The sequence below is a fragment of the Dama dama genome, chromosome 5 (genome assembly GCF_033118175.1).
Source record: "Dama dama isolate Ldn47 chromosome 5, ASM3311817v1, whole genome shotgun sequence".
In the NCBI taxonomy this organism is placed as follows: Eukaryota; Metazoa; Chordata; class Mammalia; order Artiodactyla; family Cervidae; genus Dama; species Dama dama.
In genome coordinates this window covers 114,435,286-114,455,677 of record NC_083685.1, presented here as the reverse complement: position 1 = coordinate 114,455,677, position 20,392 = coordinate 114,435,286, and the positions used below count along the sequence as shown (strand labels likewise).

The window sequence follows — 20,392 nt, the reverse complement described above, 5'->3', positions numbered from 1 at the left end:
ATGTTTTTTAAAGCACTTATAAATAGCTGGTTTATTTTCTGTAAGCTCTCATAAAACAGAAGCTGTTATTCATTTTGGAAGAGCAGTCTTGCCCTTCCATTTTCAGACTTGAAACACGGAGGTGAGATGTGGAAATCCTTGACTGCTGAGAACCCAACTCACTGCTCCAGGTGTGAGTCACCCCACAAATACCAGTTTATTTTATTTCAGGCAGAGCTGAGACTGCACAAGTGACTCGGGGCTAGAAACCTTTCCAGGTTGTCGCGACTTAGCTGGCTGGGCTGGAAGGAAGTCATTTTACCCTGAAGCACTCCTTCCAAAAGATGCCAGCATTTCAAGGCCTGGAGTCTCTGTGGAGCTCAGAGTGGATGTCACGCTGTCTCTTACTTCAGCCCACACACAGTGGATCTTGGAAAGGCCTGAGGAAACTAGCTGAAAAAACCACGAGGCCCTGCTTGCCCCAAATCTCTCCCTCACTAGCCTGTAGAGGCTCGCTCCTCTCGTGCAACCTAATGTGAAATTCCTTCTTGGAAGTTGCAACTCTGGATCAAGACATTCACTCACTCCAATACACATTAGTGTTAGTGAATAGATTTTGCTGTTGTTGTTCAGTCGTGTCCAACTCTTGCCACTGATGAGTTTTCCAAAGTTTCTGGATAGATTTAAAGATAGATCATCTTGATTGCGGTTGGGAGGGGGGGCGGGCTGTGGGGAGGGTATCCCACCGACCCAGAGAAATGCCAAGGGAAGCTGGGTAAAGTACATGGGCACTGGGTGTCATAAAGAAGGAACAGTGAAAGAGGCAGAAGGCTAAGGCGGGCCAGGGAATGTCTGCAAACTCTGGCCCTGTGCCCCTGTCTTTCCTGAGAAGCGATATGCCCAGAGGCAAACAGGTGGTGGAAGAGGCAAGCTCTGCATCCAGGCTTGCTGATAGCAACCATCTGGCCAAGTTCCACCTCTCCCTGAGTCACTGAAATGAAAACCCTGGGGTTGGAAGCAGCTTTAAGGGCCCCCCAGCTTCTTCTTTACCCATCATCTCCCACACCAGTCAGTAGCAGAGCCAGTTTATGCAACAGAGACTATCCAACTCTGAAGCATGGGCTCTATTGGGACCATAACCCCGAATGTCTCAGTAGCCAGGCAGATGACATAGGGTAAGTGGTTGAGAGCAAGCCTGGGGGAGGGGGGCGGGGGTGTGCTGTGAGGAACTCCAGGATCTGCTCTAAGGCATGCAAATTCAATTTTAAGAAAACATTGCACCAGCCAAACAAAGCTAATCTATGGCCTGAGTGAGTGGATGAGGCCCTGAGGTTAAGTCTTCTGCTTGAATGAATGGTATTCCGTATTCCCCACAACCAAGATGTCTGCTAGAGGCAGATCTCCAGAAACATACATCAAGCTATGAATGACTATCTGAAAAGTGGTTCTGCAACTTCCCTGGCACCCCCATGGTTAAGACTCTGCACTTTCAATGCAGGGGGCACGGGTTTGACCCCTGGTCAAGTAACTAAGATACCTCATGCTGCGTGGTACAGGCTAAAAAAACAAAACCTGAGCAGGTCTTTGCTCCAAGGCTTCTAGAGATGGGGTAATCCTTATTTCTCCAGACGGCCTTGAATGGGGCCTGCTTACCTCTACCACTAGAGCGGCGTAACTCACTTGCCTGCCCTAGTCCACTGATGAGGGTGGAGTGCCCAGGTACCAGCATATCTTTTATTTTGCAAACTATTTTTCAAGTGTGAATTTTTTTTTTATAAATAGAAAAACAAGCTCACTGTGGAAACACTGGAAAATTTGGAAAAGCAAAAGTTAGAAAAGAAAAAATAGCCGTACCTACCTAAACCGACTCCCCAACCCCTTCGCCGCCCCATCCTCATTCAGAGAACCACTATTGACACCTTTCTGAATATTCAGACTCCAAGTCCTTTTTATACATAGGTAAAGCTCTAGTCTTCTTTCCTGCTCCATAACCTGTAAACCCAGCGAGGAGATGCTTCACGCAGCGCTCACACCAGGTTACTTCTCTGACTGTAGGACGGGATTGCACCACGCCAGCCGCACGCTCTCAGCAGACAAGGGTTTCAACACACAGGTGTAACCTGTATAAGCCTTTAGCTCCCCAAGCTTCTCAAGGGCAGGCACTAGAACCTATCTTAGCCTCAGAGACGCTACAGCCCCAGGTTCACAGTAAGTGCTCAATAAAATGTTTCTAAATACACAGCCCCGCCCCGCCTCTCTCCTCCCAACAGCCAACACACCCGCCTCAGCCGCCAAGGCTTGGAGCAAAGAGGAAACACAACCAAAACCTGAGGAGAAGGCGCCTCGCGGTCTCCTAGGTAACCAGGTCTTAGGCTGGGGAGTGCCCACGCATGCGCACACTGGCCCTTCCTTCCCGTAACCTCCAGAGGAACGCACCCGTAAGACTGCCAGAAGTCGAGCGCGCATGTGTGGTTCCACCAACACCCCGACCGCCTCCGCCTTCTGTCAATCCGTCTGCCCAGCAATCTCTTCGCTATAAACACTGTCCGGAAATAGTGCCCATTTCTGGAAACAGGGCCTCGTTAACCAATCGTTGCTTGGGGCGGTAGGAAGGAACTGGCTGGGACGCGCCGTCTCATTGGAAGATTGGGGGAGTGGGCGGGGCCAGAAGCTAGGTGCGGCCAAAGCAAGGAGGCGCGAAGCGAGGCAAAGTTGCTGCCGCGGGTGGAGGCGTGGCCCCGGGGGCGGCCGGGAAGGCGGTGAGGGGGCGGGGTCCGGGGTGGGGCGGGGCGACCGTGGGCCCAGAGAGCAGCGGTCGGCGACAGGCGGCGGGAGATCGAGGGCGAGGCGAGCGCGACACTCGCTGGTGGGGGAGATCGGCGCTCGGCCGGTAGGTGATTAGAGCGAGTCCCGGGGCGAGGGGCAGAGAGGACGGGTCATTCCTCAACCCGGGGCCGGGCTGCGGCCTGGCCCGCCGCATCGGAATGGTGGGGTCGGCGGCGCGGCCCGGGGACCCACTCGCGCGGGTCCTCGGCTGTGGCAGCTGGCCGCCCTTGCGCCCTCACTCACGCCGCCAGGGCCACGGTCGCACGCCGGGCTCGCCCTGCACACCCGCAGACCACACGCTCGCCCGAAGCGCGCGCAGGGGCCCCTTCCTTCCCTTTCCCCGACACCCCCGTTTCCCCGCGCCAGGCTGCCCCACCGCCCAGGCCTGGCCGTCCTGCTCGGTTCTCTGGATGTTCTCCAGAGTGAGAGCTCACCTCGGCACTGGACTTAAGGTGCCGAACGCCCCAGCGCGCTGGGTCCCTGCGTCCTCCCACCTGTCCAGGCAGTGAAACCCTCAGGTCTTTCCTGGGAAGTTCTCGGGGTCACACCCCGAACCTGGGAGAAGAGACGGAGCCTGCGATCAGCACCCAGCGGGGCAGTGCTGGCTGGTCGCAGCATCCTTTCTCTCCTCGACCCCTCGGTAATTCTTCTTTCCACTCCACTCAGGACTTCCTCTGTCGGCTCGGATAAAATATCCCATCTTGGAAGTCCATTGTGGCCCTGGCAGCCTGCAGCCAAAGGGCACCAGGCAGAAGGAGGCCCCTTGTAAAGAGTCCCACTTGCCCAGGAACCTCCTCTGTGCCGGGTAACTTCAGAAAAAGCAGTTTTTTTCCTAATTGAATTTAAAATGTGGCTCTCAGTCCTAAAGGGTGGACTGGGGAATGAGTGGAGAAAAGAGACAGAAATCTGTGATATAAATTGTTTTTGTTAACTGGAGGACAGTGAAGGCTGGTCCCTTGATGTGAACTCAGAAAGCAAGTGAAGTTAAATGGTGAGAGGTGGGATCTGATACAAAATAGCCTTCTGAAGTTTATTCCAGGAATAAATGTTGAAAACCCCTTGACTAGAAACATGGTCTCTCTGAAAGATTAGAAGGAGATAGTATCTTAACATTAGTGATGTGTCTTTTTTTTGTTGTTTTTTACTTAGTATCTTCATACCTGTAACCTTTTTCCTTCGGATATTTGTGTGATAAGATAGATGATATTGTCCTGTTTTAGAGGTGAGGCACCTGAGGCAGGTGTGTTTTTGGGAGGGACTGGAGGCAGGTAAATGGCTCTTGCCCAATGCTTCATAGCTGAGACTCAGGGTGATGACTTTAATCTGGGCCACTGGAGTCATTCCCCGGCTCCTTTCCCTAAAGCAGAACCACGTTATGGGACTTGGATGCAGGACATGGGGAGAAGTATTTGGTGTGGTATTTATGCTCTTAACATGAGAGAACAGGTGCTTGTCTCACTTACAAAGTGTTTGGATTTACTCTTGGTGTTTTTTAAGTGATGTCAAAGTCTGTTCCTTTGGTGCAGCGATGCCAGAGCTCTGAGATTTTCAGATGCCTTGAGGACATCCTCATTTATTTTGAAGGGTGTGGTGGTGAATTTCTCAGAAGGCCTCAAAATAAAAGTACTCATCTCTGACTTTAATTTTAGAAATCTATATCCAGGTATGTGTTCCAGCTCTTTTGTGAGACCAGACAGCAGTAAGCCACCAACCTTCAGTCCCCTTCTGACTGTTTTCAGGTTATAAGGAGTAGTTCTGAAAGGGGGTTTTTCACCCCTGGTGCTGTCTGTTAGAGTTTGTGGGAGCAAGCGGCACCACAGACAGACACCCTGCCAAATGAACCCTCATTTTTTAAACAAAAATGTCTGGTTGGCCATTTCGCCTCCACAGACAGAGGTTTGGTTCCTCATTTTGTTTCTCCTATTGAACACTGACTCCATTGTGATCTGCTTGGAGTGTTTGTGTATCACTGAAGGTTGAGAAGCGGGCTTGCCCTGATTGGTTGTCCAACTCCAGGCAACTGTTGTGGTTTTTGTTTGGCGTGTGGTAACGGTTCATCCTGGCCAGGGTCTGGTGCGAGATCTATAGAGATGGGAGATGGGTAAAGACTGACCCAGGGCTGTTCTCCTCATTGTTGGCACCCTCTTAAGAGTGTCCCATCACTTTGGCCTGCGATGTCACTTTTAGTTTCCTATTTTTTTTCCTGTCTCAATGGACAGCACATGAGCTTTCCTAACAGGCCGGCCTCCCTTGATGAAGAGCTGAGAGATTCATGTTGGTTGACCCAACAGATGGTCTTTCTGGGAGGGTGGTTAAGAAATCTTCAAACCAAGTTTGGCCCTAAATTAAAAGTGTAAGTTAGCTTGATACACACATAGGCAGCCTCTTTGTACCAATGGCTTCCATCATCTGAGAGCTGTTTTTTTTTGTTTTTTTTTTTCCTGGCAAAAGGTTAAAATGCAACTAAAATTCTGCTTTCATGATTAATAAGTCACTACCGCAGTTGTATCTGATGCTTCCTGTTTGCCCCATTTTAGTATTTCAGTTAAACTGGAAACATCTGAGCCTTATGGGCACTTTGGAAGAGAGCAGTGTGAAAGTGGTGGTGGTGGGGACAGTTCCCTGTCAGTGGATTTGGGAAGCTTTAAGGATAAGCCGGCTCCTCCTGGCCTCCGCACACTGAGATCCCTGGGCAGGGAAAGTAGTGGGGGGTTGAGCACCTTCAAGGGGTAGGTGAGCTTTTAAATTGATGCACGTGTGAAGGCTCTGCCTTTGCTGGGTGGTGCTGACTGAAATGTTGAAAGCAGTCGATTAGAAATGGAAGGCCAAACATAGGGCAGATCGAGTAGTAGAACATTTCAGTCGAGCTGAGCGAGGCACTGAACATCTGTTGGCTTTGGGGTCTTGGGTTCTGGCCTTGTCTTAACTACCTGAGTGACCATGCAGAGAAGATTCACTTTTCCTCAGTGGCCTGTGTGCCCTTCATTGTATTCTAATTTAAAGGATCCCCTTCTCATGGTGGCCAAGGCAGAGGATGGGGGTGGGGGTGTAGATTGGGAGTTTGGGACCATCAGATGCAAACTCTTACATAAAGATTGGATAAACAACAAGGTCCTACTGTATAGCACAGGGAGCTATATTCAATATCCTGTAATAAACGATAATGGGAAAAAATACATATATGTGTATATATAAAACTGTATCACTTTGTTGTATGCTGGAAACTAACACAACCCTGTAAATCAACTGTACTTCAGTAAAAAGAGCCCCTTCTCTTCTTGCTATTTTATATCTTTTAATCTCTTATCCGACTGGTATGAATCCCTTGAGATTATATGACATTGAGAGTGATGATACCTAGTGGCCATTCTCTGTTTTCTCACAGTACTCCTACAAAAGAAGGCAGGGACCAAGAGCAGGAACATAAGGCCTATTAAGGAGAGATAAAGTGGACGAGATTACTCAGGAAATCAGTGTCCTGTCCAGAATCTAAACCCACATTTCATCTAGTTTAATGCTTTTTCTACTAACTTATTTATAAAAGGATAAGTTGGGATTTTTTTGTTTGTTTGTTTCCAAAACATGTCCATTTTGAATATAACTAAACCAGGGTAGCTGCTTTATTTTTCTATTTACATTCACAAGTATTAACTCAGAAATGTTATCAAGTAATTAAGAGTTGATACATATTATCCATAATAATTATTACTAAAAGTCTGAAAGATAAAGAGCACATCCTCTGGTCGAGTCTGCTTATCCCTATTTTACAGATGCAGAAATTAAAGCAGAGGGGTCAAGCAACCTGCCCAGAACGGTAGAGTCAGTTCATGGCATCTTTGTGCCCCGGGTGGGGGTTTAGGCTGCCAGGTCAGAGAGAGACCCAGGTCAGGTCCAGGTCTGCCACGGTCTGCCTGTGTGACTTCAGGCAAATCAGTTCACTTCCCTAAGCGTCCGGTGCCCCGTCTGTAAACATTTTGTGGTGTTGCTTTGAGTAGAAAATGAGAGAATATATATAAAGTGCTGAGCTCAGCACAGAATAAGCCAGAGGACACAATGGCTGTAAATGTGGCTGGTGGTTGTAGTAGTAATCGCAGTACTAGTAGTTGGTGATTACCACTTTGACTAGACCTGTTTTCTGTAAGATGATGTCAGGAAGGGTCAGGCTGCCTGACAGGGCCTGTCATTTTCTCAGCAGGACCACCAATGGGACATTTCTTCCGTCTGGAGGTTTTAGCTGTCATGTTCTCCCTGTCTTACACTAAATTCCACCCTCATCACCCTCCAAAGGAACCTAACAAGGCTCCAGCTCTGCCTGCTCAGAGCTGGCAAGCCTAAACCTGGGACACCCTCGGCCACCACCCAGAGGGAGGTACAGATGGGCCTTTCTGGGGCCCTCCTGTGTCCCCCATGCAGTGAAGTGGGTCCTAGTCTTAACTCTGGAGGGGAAAAAAAGAAAATACTGTGTAGAATCTAAGTCAACAAACACTTGTTCCTGTCTGTTTGGGAGACTAAAAGGGAAGCCTGGGTCCTGTGGGGCAAGGTTCCCACCACCATGTGGCACCCTGCCCTTTGTCATCTTTTCAGCGGTCTGGGGGCCCTGGATCCGCAGTCAGCAACTCACAGATTTCCCTTTAAATCACCCAAGGGGAAAAAAAAAGCAAAAAACAGTTTCACATTACATTTTAAATTCTTTTTCTCCCCCCTTTCTTAATAGAAAACAAAAATGCAAGCTCCCACCAGGCTGACGTCCCCTTTAAATAACATCTTGTTTTCTCTTGGGGAAGCTGTCTTCATAGCCAAAGAGTCATTTCTAAAGTGAACCTAGTTTTTAGAAAAAATAGATCACCGGATGTTAAGCCTCATGTGGAGCTAACAGTTCAGATGAAAATGAAACCAGCAGGCCCGGAGTGGCAGCTCCACACTTGACTTCAGACTGGAGGTGAGAGGCAGAGTGTGTCTGAGCCCAGGTCGGCAACTGGTTGGCCCCACAGACTGCATTTGATAGGTGCCTTAGTCATTTTCCAGGCAGCTTTGCTTAGGTGAGCAGAGCACTTTCTCTGGAAGGTGAGTCACACTTGCAGGGGTGTAGGTGACATGCGATTTATTCCCCAGCTCAGTCACAGAGGAAGTCTTGAGCAGACCTTGTGGAGAAGCTGTCGGCCAAAGCTCATGTTCATTTCAGTCCAGGGGCTTTGGAGGCAGGGGGGGATAAGGAAGCCAGCTAGGGGCTCCCGGGGCTTGCCAAATGACAGAAAAATGGCTCCCCCAGCAGGGGGGTCATGTGGACCCGGCAGAGAGCCCAGATCAGCAGTGTCACCACGCTCTTGAGCCCAACCACCTTGAGGGTGGAAAATGGCCCGTTTCCAATGACAGTCAACAAAGAAGCCAGAGGAGAGCTTTGGCTCCAGGGAGCTGGGAAACCCCTTGGCAAGAAGCAGAAAGATACAAACCACAACTTTGGTGTGAAAGGCCTTTCGGGGAACCCTTTTCTACCTGCCTTCCTTTTCACCACCTGAGTTGGAGGCTCTGAAGAGCTCCAGGGATTAGAAAGGCTAGATTGGACCTTGACTTTCTGGAAACTTGCAAATTCTGAGTCTGCCACACTTCTGGAGCAAGTGTTTGGATTCAGAAAGATGCTGCAAAGGAGACTCCTGAGCCATCTCTTCCACACAGTTTCTGGTTGCCGGACTTTCTGCTGACCCTGTTAAAGTCATGAGCAGGCATCCTTCAAGGCGCAGGGTTTGTTTCAGACTCTCTGTTCTAGACCAATACAGTTGGCGTTGAACTTATTGCTGAAGGTCAGAGACCTCTCAGTGTCTTGGTGGGCTTGACTTTATTGAAACCACAGAGGAAGAGCTAGTGTTACCTTGTTTCCTTTATCCATCAGACTCCTCTCCAGCCCCCTGCCCACACCTCTTCCATCTAGACTAGCCAGCAGTCACTTTGGGTGGGCGTGGCTAAGTGACCTTAGGCCTGAACCTCTCCGTCAAGAAAGAGCTGTTGGGTTTCCCTAGTGGCTCATTGGTAAAGAATCCACCGGCCAGTGCAGGAGACATGGGTTCGATCCCTGATCTGGGAAGATCCCACATGCCACGTGGCAGCTAAGCCTGTGTGCCACAACTATTGAGCCTATGCTCTAAAGCCCAGGAGCCACAATTGCTGAAGTCTGCGTGCCCAAGAGCCCATGCTCCGTAGCAGGAGAAGCCACTGCAGTGAGAAGCCCGAGCACCGCAACCAGAGAGTAGCCCCTGTTCACCGAAACTAGAGAAAAGCCCATGCAGCAACAAAGACCCAGCAAAGCCAAAGAAATAAATAAAATTATAAAAATATATATTTTTTTAAAAAGAAAGAACTGTTTTGAGTTACAGCCTGGAAGTGATCATAACTGTTTACACACTTCTCTGTTTAACAGAGTAGAAAATGGTGAACTCAGGAAGTTAAGTGAGTTGCCCAGGGCCACACAGCTAGTTAATTGCAGGATCTGAGCTAAAGTCCAGGCTCTTTGTGCCGCGCTGTGCTGCCACTGAGCAAAGGAGATACTCCCAGAGCAGGGGTTACTCCTCCTTCGTATCCCCACCCAACCCCATCACACTCGGCCTTTCTTCTAGCTCTGCCAGGCCTGGGGAGGGTGGAGCTGGAGCAATAGCTACTCTAAGAAAAAGTAAACAGAAAGCTATTTATTTGACACTCTTGTACCACGAGGTTTGTGTAACCGCAGGAGGTGAAGATTGATAAGAAAATACAATTCTGGGCAGGGTTACCTGGAAGTCTCAAAGGTTGTCTCCGCCTGTAGGGCACTGACCTACCTCACCAGGCAGTGTCTTACCCAGAGGTGGGCCTTCAGTAGCTATGAATGATTGATTGTGAGGCTGCAAACCCACTGGGTGCCAAGAAGCTCTTCTACATCTTTTTCCAAGTGGCCCAAAGACCCGGAGTAGTTGGGCATCATTCCTTCTGGATCCATCCAGCTCCTCTCAGTGAAGAGGCTCTCCCTTGTGGGCAAAGCTTGATGTCACATCTGAGTAATGTCCCCTCTAAGTCCAAAGAGTTGTCCTGTCTGAGATCCACCACCGTGCTCTGCTGTCTTTGACATTTCCTTTTACCAAACCAAAATTAGTTCTGTCACTACTAGGGAGAGCTGGGAGGCTTGGGACAAAGGGAGGCTTTGCCAGCCTCAAATGAGGATGCTCTTGCCAATTAAAATTAGAAATGGACTTCTTTAGCCCAGGATGTTAGGTTGGATGAACCAACCTAACCTGGGAGATGCTGTACTTTGAGAGGCAGGAATAGATTTACAAAGACGAATATAAGGGACTTCCCTGGTGGTGCAGTGGTTAAGACTCCATGCTTCCACTGCAGAGGGCACAGGTTCAATACCTGGTCAAGGAACTAAAATCTTGTACTCCCTGTCATGTGGCCAAAAAAAAAAAAAGATGAATGTAGAAGGCAGAGATTTGCGTGTGACCTCCCGTCTAACACATGTATGCAAATCTGAGCCCAGATGCTTGCCATCCAGTTCAGAAAGGTCATTGTCTCAGGAATTGGAAATCATGTGTTTCTCTCAATGAGCATATATGAGTGTGTGTACATGTGCAGTTGCTCAGTCGTGTCTGACTCCTGTGACCCCTTGGACTGTAGCCTGCCAGGCTTCTCCAACCATGGAGTTTCCCAGGCAAGAATGCTGGAGTGGATTGCCATTTCCTTCTCCAGCATTTAGGAGAGAGGATGACAAAGGTGGCTCAGTAGCTGGCTTGCAGGACTCCTCCTTGCTGGGATGCAGGCAGCATACAGCCACCATGCTGTGTGCACAGAGCTGACTTCTTCCCTCCAGCTCACCAGGCGACTGCACCGCCTAGGGTCTCAGATCCTATGGCACCCGTCTGTCCTACAGAAGTACATCAGGCATCCTTTCTCCCAATCAAAGCTCACCAGGTGGATCAAATGCACTGGCTCTGCTAGGCACTAGTATCTGAAAACAAGGACAGCTGAGATGCTGTCCCTCGACAAGGTCACTGTGGTGGCAGAAAGATGGACATTGAGGCAGATACATTGTGTGTTCGGTCGCCAAGTCACGTCCATCTCTTTGCAACCCCATGGACTGAAGCATGAAAGGCCTCCCTGTCCCTCACCATCTACCAGAGTTTGCCCAAGTTCATGTACATTGAATCGGTGATGCCATCCAACCATCTCATTCTCCGTCACCGTCTTCTCCTTCTGCCTTCAGTCTTTCCCAATGTCAGGGTCTTTTTCAGTGAGTTGGCTCTTCGCTTCAGGTGACCAAAGTATTGGAGCTTCAACTTCAGCATCAGTCCTTCCAATGAGTATTCAGGGTAGATTGGCTGGTTTGATCTCCTTGCTGTCCGAGGGACTCTTAAGAGTCTTCTTCAGCACCACAGTTCAAAAGAATCAGTTCTTTAGCACTGAGTCTTCTTTTGTTGAGGTGCTGCCCCTCGACAAGCTTGCTGTGGTGGCGGAAAGATGGACATGAAGGCAGACATATTACAGGTGCCAAATCCTGAACCATGGCTGTGGGAGCTGGAGGGGACTGAGTAAGTCCCCTCGGATGGTGGCTTCCCTCCCCAGCTCCCGTGGGGTGGAGCCCTGCCTTCCTATCCAGCATGTCTGGGCAGGAACACCCACAGTATCGCTCTCGTCGTGGGTCCTTGTATCTCTTGGAATAGGAGCTTGAGAGCAATCTGGAAACTTCAGCACTCCAGGGGAAAGGAGCGCAATGGTGGAGGTATAGGCTCTGTCAGTAGAAATGTGCTGGAACGTAGCTCAGAGCCAAAGCAGACAGTGAGTAAGTGAAAGGTGAAAAGTGAAGTCACTCAGTCATGTCCGACTCTTTGTGACTCCATGGACTGTAGCCTACCACACTCCTCCGTCCATGGGATTTTCCAGGCAAGAGTACTGAAGTGGGTTGCCATTTCCTTCTCCAGGGGATCTTCCTGACCCAGGGATGGAACCTGGGTCTCCCGCATTGTAGGCAGACAGTTTACCATCTGAGCCACCAGGGAAGTGAGCAAGGAGCAGCCTGTTAAAGACACAGCTGACTTATCTTAGCCTTCCAGGCTGGAGCGAAGAGGGCAGTGGCCGCACTTGCCAATCCCGTATGCTTGGGGCCACTCAGGCAGAGGCGCAGGCGGATGGTCTGAGGCCTGACACATGGGTCTCAGTGACTGGGTTACAACAGTGGGAACTCGAGACCATTTCTGCCTTGGTCACCCTCACATCTGCTCTGGCCAGCACAGCCCCTGGAGCGTGGTAGCCACTGGCTGTTTGTTGTGCATGGAAGTGCAAAACTAGAATCCACACTCCTCTTTCTGGGTCATGCTGGCCTAAGAGAGGCTAAGCCACCACAGGCTGGCTCCTGGTGCCCCCTTCTTTACCAAGGAATCAATCTGAGACCCTCTGGGAATATTCCCTGTCTTAGTGTGGGTCCCAGGCCCCTTCCTCTGTCCTGGGGGAGGACAAAGAATGTGACCCCGTGTTAGAAAGAGACATGTCCTCAAAGAACATGTCAGGCCAGTCTGTCAAAGGATGTGTAGGACAGCATCTGAAACGAGGCCATGGTCAGGGTTCAAGGCCATGGTCTGATGCCACTGCCAGAGGGACCTTGTCCTTCCTTTCATATACCCCCGTGCGTTGGAAGCCTTCTGTGGAAAGCCAAGTTGTTTGGGTTTCTTGTTTATTCTGAAGTTCCTCAAACTAGTTCCTCAATTTCAGAACCAGTCACCAATAACTACAGTGAACTTGAAGCCTCTTCCCTGCCAGAGGCTGAGCCCGTCTCTCTCCAACTCCCCAACCAAACAGGTAGACCCTGCCTGAAGCCAGTCCCACCTGTGAAAAGCAGAGTTACCAACCAACAGAGGTGGGGAGGGGTTTTGTTGCGGTGGAAATTGACCATAGCCCAGGGAACCGCTCCTTGCTGAGAGCTCAATCTGAAAAGTTAAATAAGGAGAAATTTTTCACAAGCAGACTTTGCTCACGGTGATGACCTTAAGGCTTGGCAAGATCCAGAAGTGCATTTTGACTCATCAAAGAAAGCTGGTTATGTTTGGCTTGATTTTAGAGTGGAGGGCACTTTATGGTCCTGTCATCAGAAACTGGTCATGATGGAGTGGTACACACTTCAGCTGCCACTTCATCAGAGCACTCAGTTACACAGAATACCCCAACCTGCAGATTTCAGTGACTCTATGAAATTGTTTTGACATAGCACACATTAAAAATTGTTTCCTGCATATTGGATAATACGAAGTACACATGTGGTCAGAGTTTTTCTCAACACTACCCCCTCCATCCTCCTGCATACCAGTCCCATAATTGTCTCTGGATCAGTGATGCTTCCAGTGGCATCTTTTCTATATGCTGTTGGCTCTCCTTGTGCAAAAGATTTGAAAGTTGAATTGAAAATGTCCTTGTAATACTTTTAAGGTTTATATGATACCCAATATCAGGGAACTGGGGACCAAGTAATAACCACATTTATGAATTTAGTAACTGATGCTCAAGGCTTTGCTATTAAAAGCAAAAACAAACAAATGGTAAACTAGGCTCAGGAAACCTGGAGCCAGACTTTATAAAATGAACGATGAATTTAACTTTGTTGTAGAATTGGCCCCTGGGATGGGCCCAGCTGAGGTAAGCACGGGTGGGCTAAGGAACACAGGCCTGCCACAAGCTTGGAGCCTTTGTTCCCCATTGCCATTTTAAAGTTGCTTTTTCCAGAATATAGGCTGGCTGTGCTTATACTTCCTAGTTGAGATGCTTCCTCCTGGGTCAGTCCCTGGGTTTCTCACTAACAAACGTTTGGCTTGTGGCAGCTTCTCCATTTGGGTCCCAGTTTTTAAAACTTGGATCATTTGAAAGTGGATACAGTGTCTTGGTTAAGAGAGTGGACTTTGACATGAAAGAGACCCATGTGCAAATCCTGCTTCCGCCACTTCCTTGCAGTGTGACCTTGGGCAGATCACCTGATCTGCTGAGCCTCAGTTTATCCCTCTGTACAAGGGGAACGATAGTAGAGTTATTGTGAGGATTCAAGGAGTAATATACATGCATAGCAAGCAATCTCAGCTGCCATTATTATTTTTATTATTATTGACAACCACCATGTAATTCTGTGCAGATATACAGCAGCAGGTCATTGAAAACACCCAAAGATGTCCACAGGACAACTGATTTCAGCTCTAGCTGCTGAGGAAGCCTGGGTCCTGGTTCGTCATGCATGGGCAGGTCATAGTTGAGTCCGTTCAGAGCCGAGGTCTTGCCAGCAGACATAAGCAGCCAAAGAGGGGCCAGTGTTTTTCTCTCAGGTCCTGTTCTGCTGTTTCCCACTCTTTTTTTTTTTAATTTTTTAATTTTTATCGGGGTATAGTTCATTTACAGTGTTGTGTTGGTTCTTGCTATGCAATAAAGTGAATCAGTCATACACATGCTCTTTTTTTACATGCATGTCCATGTTGGTTTTTTCAGTTTTTTTCTTATGTAGATCATTACAGAGTACTGAGTAGTTCTCTGTGCTATGCAGCAGGTCCTTATTGATTATTCACTTATTTATAGGGGTGTGTATGTGTCAATCCCAAGCTTCCAATGTATCCTTTTCCCCACTGGTCATCATAAGTTTGCTTTTTACATCTGTGACTCTTATTTCTGTTTTGGAAATACATTCATTTGTACCATTTGTTTCCCATTCTGTATGGGGCCACACGTGCCCACGAGCATGCCTTACATCTGTCATCTTCACCACTGCGTTAAACTTGTCACTGGATGGTTATAAAGCAATAGCAGGGACGCACTGGCTATCAGAGCTGGGAACGGCTGGCAGAGCCATCTGTGAGCACCCTCCTGCTTCTTGAGTCACTGCAAATGAAACTCACAGTCCCCAGGGGAGAACCAGAAGGGGGCTGAAACGAAAACCAAAACCAGGAGAGATGAGCTTACCCATCTCCAGCTTCTGTGTTAGCGGCCCTGCGGCCAGAACTCACTGATCAACCCCAGGGGTTCTGGCAAGGTTTCCTGTGTGTGTGTGTGTGTGTGTGTGTGTGTGTGTGTGTGTGTACAGGTGGGGGAAGCAACCATCCAGTATTTATGAAGCCCCAGTTACAAATGTGGACCCGATGCCTCCTAGATTCTCATTCCATACCGAGAGACCCTCTTTTAGTTATAGCTTGGTTTCACCATAGAAGTAATACCCCAGAGAGAGAATCTCTAGAGGGACATGTAAGAAATAGGTAATGGGATCCCCTCAGAAGAATGGGAGAAGGGTGGGAAGGACTTATATTTCTCATTGTATATCTTTTCTGTGTTTTATTTTTGCCACTTGGAAACATCTGTTAAAAAAATGAAGACTGAGGGAATTCCCTGGCAGTCTAGTGGTTAGGGCTTTGCATTTTCACTACCAAGGGTCCAGATTCGATCGCTGGTCAGAAAACTAAGATCCCACAAGCAGCATGGCATGACCAAAAAAGAAAAATGAAGACTAAGAAAAGTAGAACCTGCTCATTGCAAAAAAAAAGTGAAAATATTAGAAAAGTATAAAGAATATTAAAACACCACCAAGGGAGAACCATTACTGCATATCTGTGCTAAGTGTCTGCATTTTTATAAATGTTGATAAAATATACAGACAAATGCTAGGTGGGTTCATGTTGTCATTCAGTCGCTCAGTTGTGTCCAACTCTTTGTGACCCCATGGACTGTAGCACACCAGGCTTCCCTGTCCTTCACCATCTCCCAGAGTTTGCTCAAACTCATGTCCATTGAATCGATGATGCCATCCAACCATCTCATCCTCTGTCTTCCCCTTCTCTTTCTGCCTTCAATCTTTCCCAGTATCAGGGTCTTTTCCAGTGAGTTGGCTCTTCGAATCAGGTGGCCAAAGTATTGGAACTTCAGCTTCAGCATCAGTCCTTCCAGTGAATATTCAGGGTTGATTTCCTTTAGGATTGACTGGTTTGATCTCCTTGCTGTCCGAGGGACTTTCAAGAGTATATAATTCTGTATCCTTTTTCTGTTAACATCGTATCCCATAAGCATTTTTCATATAGCTAAATATTATTTGTAAATATTTTTAATGGCTGTGCCATGACTTATTTAATATTATCCTGTCATGTAATTAGACATTGTTATCTGAGTGTTTTACTGCTATAAAGATATACTGAACATCTTTGTACGTCTTTTCCTGTATTTCTACATACATGCTCCATAACTCCTAGATAGCAGTTCTGGAGTTGTGTGCACAAATGGCTCTCTTCCCTTGGTGTGATGATTTATCATATTTAGAGTTCTTTTATCTACTTCATATGATGAGTAAAGGGAATAAGGGTGAGGAGAATAAGGAGGCCAGGTGCCAACAGAAGGGACTTCCTGGAGGTGGAAGGCCTGAGCTTCGCCTGGGAAGGATAAGCAGGATGGGCAGTGCGGCTCACTCAAGGATGAGGCGCACATGGAGACTGTAGATCTAAGTAGTCAGCGGGGTCTGAAGAGCTCAGACTGGCCAAAGCCACACCCTGTGTTTAGGGAAACAGTGGTGAGAGATTATGGACCACAGAGTTGGGACCGGGCCCATAAGCCATGCACAGCCAACAGATGTCTTTCAGCTTGAGGTTATCTTAAGGACATGATGATTTGAGATTCAGTTCAGTCGCTCACTCGTGTCTGACTCTTTGCGACTCCATGAATCGTAGCATGCCAGGCCTCCCTGTCCATCACCAACTCCCAGAGTTTACCCAAACTCATATCCATCGAGTCAGTGATGCCATCCAGCCATCTCATCCTCTGTCGTCCCCTTCTCCTCCTGCCCCCAATCCCTCCCAGCATCAGGGTCTTTTCCAATGAGCCAGCTCTTCGCATGAGGTGGCCAAAGTATTGGAGTTTCAGTGTCAGCATCAGTCCTTCCAATGAACACCCAGGACTGATCTCCTTTAGGATGGACTGGTTGGAGCTCCTTGCAGTCCAAGGGACTCTCAAGAGTCTTCTCCAACACCACAGTTCAAAAGCATTAATTCTTCGGCACTCAGCTTTCTTCACAGTCCAACTCTCACATCCATACATGACCACTGGAAAAACCATAGCCTTGACTAGACGGACCTTTGTTGGCAAAGTAATGTCTCTGCTTTTTAATTAGCTTGGCCTCAGTGTGGGATGGGAGGGGTCAGGGAGAAGCTGAAAGTGGGTAAGGCCTGTGCTAATATAACGGTGTGCGGTGATTTCATGTGTTAAACACTGGAAGGGGCCTGGAGACAGCAGTGTTTCAGCACACATGGGGCTAGTTAACATTGACATGTGGTGGGAACTGGGGATGGGCATAAATATTATTCCACACATTTCATCTACCTGGCAGTGTGACCTATGGAATTGGCAGCGAGACTGAGTTTTGTGGGCATGGCAGGTTTCTTTTTCATAGCTGACCTGGAAGATTTTAATGATTAATGTACATTCACATTTCATTTCCTCTTTAATGGGAAATGCTTAGGCAGAAATTGCTCTCCTGGGAAGCAGGTCGCAAGCTGGCGAGGAGGCAGGTTTTGAGATTCCTGCAGCTGAGTTTCATTCCTTCCTGCAATGTCCTGTTTCTAGATCCCAGTGCCGACTCCATCTCTCTGCCAAAGGGAAATTAGCCAGCCCTAAAGAGGCCTGTAACTTGTGACATTATCGGCCCAGGCTGGGCATTATCTGTCCCAGTGGCAGGGTTTTCATTTAATGCCCAGTCTCCACCATCTGCCTCTGCCCTGTAGGTTCCTCCAACTGGAACCCTGCCCCTGAATTAGACTCCTCTCGCTCTGCTGAGAGTTTCACCCCTGGGGGTGGATCAGGATCAAGCACAGTCCCCTGGTCTGGTACCTGAACTCCATCTGCAGCCTCATCTCCTGCAGCTCCCGACAAGCTTTGCTCACCAGCAACCTCAAGCTGTTAATTCCTACAGACTCTCATCTTTGTTCCTTAACTTTTGCCGCCCCCTCTACTTGGAATGTTGTGTAGTCACTCAGTCATGTCTATCTCTTTGTGACCCCATGGACTGTAGCCTGCCAGGCTCCTCTGCCCATGGGATTTCCAAGGCAAGAATACTGGAGTGGGTTGCCGTTTCCTTCTCCACGGGATCTTCCTGACTCAGGGATCAAACCCCCATCTCCTGCTTGGAACACCCACTCCTTTTTCTTGAGAACTTCTTGCTCACCCCTTGAGACCCACCCCGGGTATCCCCTGCTTTAGGAAGCCTTTCCTGATCTCCAACAGGCGGGGCTAGCTGTCTGTCCATGTGTTCCCACTGCATCTTGGCGTGTCTGTCCCCGTCATCACATCACTGTATTATAAGGAGCTACTTGTCTCTTTCCCCAGGAGACTGTAAGCTCCTCAAGGGACTGTGTCTTCTTCCTCAGCATACACCCCACACTCAGCACTGGCTCTACACCCAGCAGACCAGTACATGTTCAAAGAACGCTGTGTTAGAAGATCCTGCAATTCTCTGCAATGTGACAGGACACTCTAAAGGCAAGACCTTTCTCATCCAGAAAGCTTCACCCTGCCTCTGGATTTAGAGGCGCTTTCTTGTGGGCATATAAGTGATTGTTATATCTTTCTAAGTATTTTGTCTGCTATTAATATTATATGTTTTAGTGAGTATTGGCCTGGCATACCTCTTTTCATCCTTTGTTCGCAATCTTTCTGTATAATTCTGTTTTGTCTCTTTTAGTTAGCTCTAGCTGGATCTTTTAAAATACTGTCTGATTGTCCAGCTTTTAATGTGAAGCGGTCTTCATCTATTCGTGTGTATTGTGATTAATGGTGTATTGATACTTTGACTTATTTTTGCCACCATAACTTGTGTTCTCATTTTATACTTACTGTCCTTTTTCTTTGCTTCTTATTTCCATCTTTCCCTGCCTTTTGTTAGAGTGATCAAGTTTTCTGTTTTTCCTTCTTTACACTTTTGCTTTGGAAACTGACTTGTATTACTGTTCTTATAGTTAGTTACTTAAATTTTAACGTACATACTTAGTTATAGTTTTTTTCCTAATGAAATGTAAAATATTCATATGTAAATTTCACAGAATAGCAAGGCTAATATCACTCTACCCACTGGACAATCCACCCCACCCTTCTTTCTTATCTGTATTATCTAAAACTTAATGTGGTTTTGTTTTGAAGTAAATAGAACTAGAGAGACGTTTATGTATTTTTCCCTTATTTTTATTTTTTTGCCGTGCAGCTTGTAGGACCTTGGTTCTTTGACCAGGGATTGAACCTGGGCTGCAACAGTGAAGGCACTGGGTCCTAACTTCTGGACCACCAGGAAATTCCCTAAAACTTAGTGTTTTAAAATGGTTTAAACTGATTTTTTTTTAAAACATTCAATTGTTGATTAAATTGACCAACATCATATCAATTTCTGTGCCTACCATTGTTTCTTGCATCCCATTTCTTCTCTGGTTTACTTTTCTGCTTCCAAAAGCACATCCTTCAGTGGTTCTTTCAGTGAAGGTGGTACTATCTTTCCTGGAACGCTGGTTTTTTGTGTGTGTATTGTGTGGGGTTTGTTTTGTTTTGTTTAATCATTTTAAGAAAATGAAATGACCGGTTAAAACTTATCTAGTTAAAAATGGTAACATTCCCAGGAACATGTACTGGTGTAACTCCACCAGAAGTTTGACCAGTTTCCTGCTGAGCCAGCCCTTAGTGATGAGATCCCTCATTTTTAATTCTTGTGCTTCCTGCCTACACAGGCTAAGAAATTATTACCAACAGTGAGCAGACCCTGCGGGTAAAATAGAGGTAGTAATATGGACATGGGTAGTAATATTGCTGAATTCCTAGAGTTCCGGGTACCTTTGCCAACAAGTTTTTATGCTGGAAAGGAAAAAGGATGCTTAGGTTCCCGGGGAAGGGCCAGGAGTGTCCTGGTTTTAGCTTTAAAAACATGTTGATGCTCTAGTTGTATAAATTGGGCCTCATTCGTTTCTGCAGGTAATTTACCTCTCAGAGCCTTAGTTTCATCTGAAAAATATCATCAACCCTGCAGGATGGTTGTTCATCAATAACATGGATAAAGCACCTAACACATGCCCAGCACACAGAGACCTTTAATGAATGGTGGTGACTATTATAGCCCTTGACACTTAGGAGACTCTCATTGAATATCTGTTGAGTGAATGCAGGAGCGTGCTAGCAAAGGCTTCATTGAGGAGACAGGTTATAAAAGATAGGTGAGATCTGGACAGATAGCAGTAATAAAGGGAAAAGACGCTCTTTACAGAAGAAGCAAAGTGAGCAGAGGGAAAAAATCAAAGCTCACCCATTGATGCTCAGGCAAATGAAAGGATCAGTGCAACTGAAACAGACTGAGGGCAGGGGCTTGGAGAGGGTCGGCAGGGCAAGAAGGGGGGCTGGGGAACGCATGGTGAGCTCTGGGTCTGCCTGGCCAGATGGCTGTTTTGCCTGGCCAGCTCACTCTGCCTGGCACTTGCCCTTGGTTCCCCTTCCTGCGTACCCCTTGTTCTTGATAGGCAGAGGCTGACCCAATGTGGCCTAGTAGCCAGGCAAGCTGAAGGCTTAAAAGAGGAAGCAGCAGAAAGAGATTGGTTTT

General features: G+C 47.6%; 1 protein-coding gene across 2 annotated transcripts in view; it reads left to right on the top strand.

Moving 5' to 3' along the window:
* Positions 1–2,743: 2,743 nt before the first annotated feature.
* Positions 2,744–20,392, top strand: part of MAP3K14 (mitogen-activated protein kinase kinase kinase 14) — a 43,120-nt gene continuing 25,471 nt past the window's right edge. The window contains exons 1-2 of one of the 2 annotated variants that reach the window (XM_061144263.1): positions 2,784–2,869; positions 3,472–3,610. The gene's annotated coding sequence lies outside the window, so the exon portion shown is untranslated. Of the gene's footprint in view, positions 2,870–3,471; positions 3,611–20,392 lie in introns of both variants that reach the window. The other variant, XM_061144264.1, reaches the window with a different exon arrangement.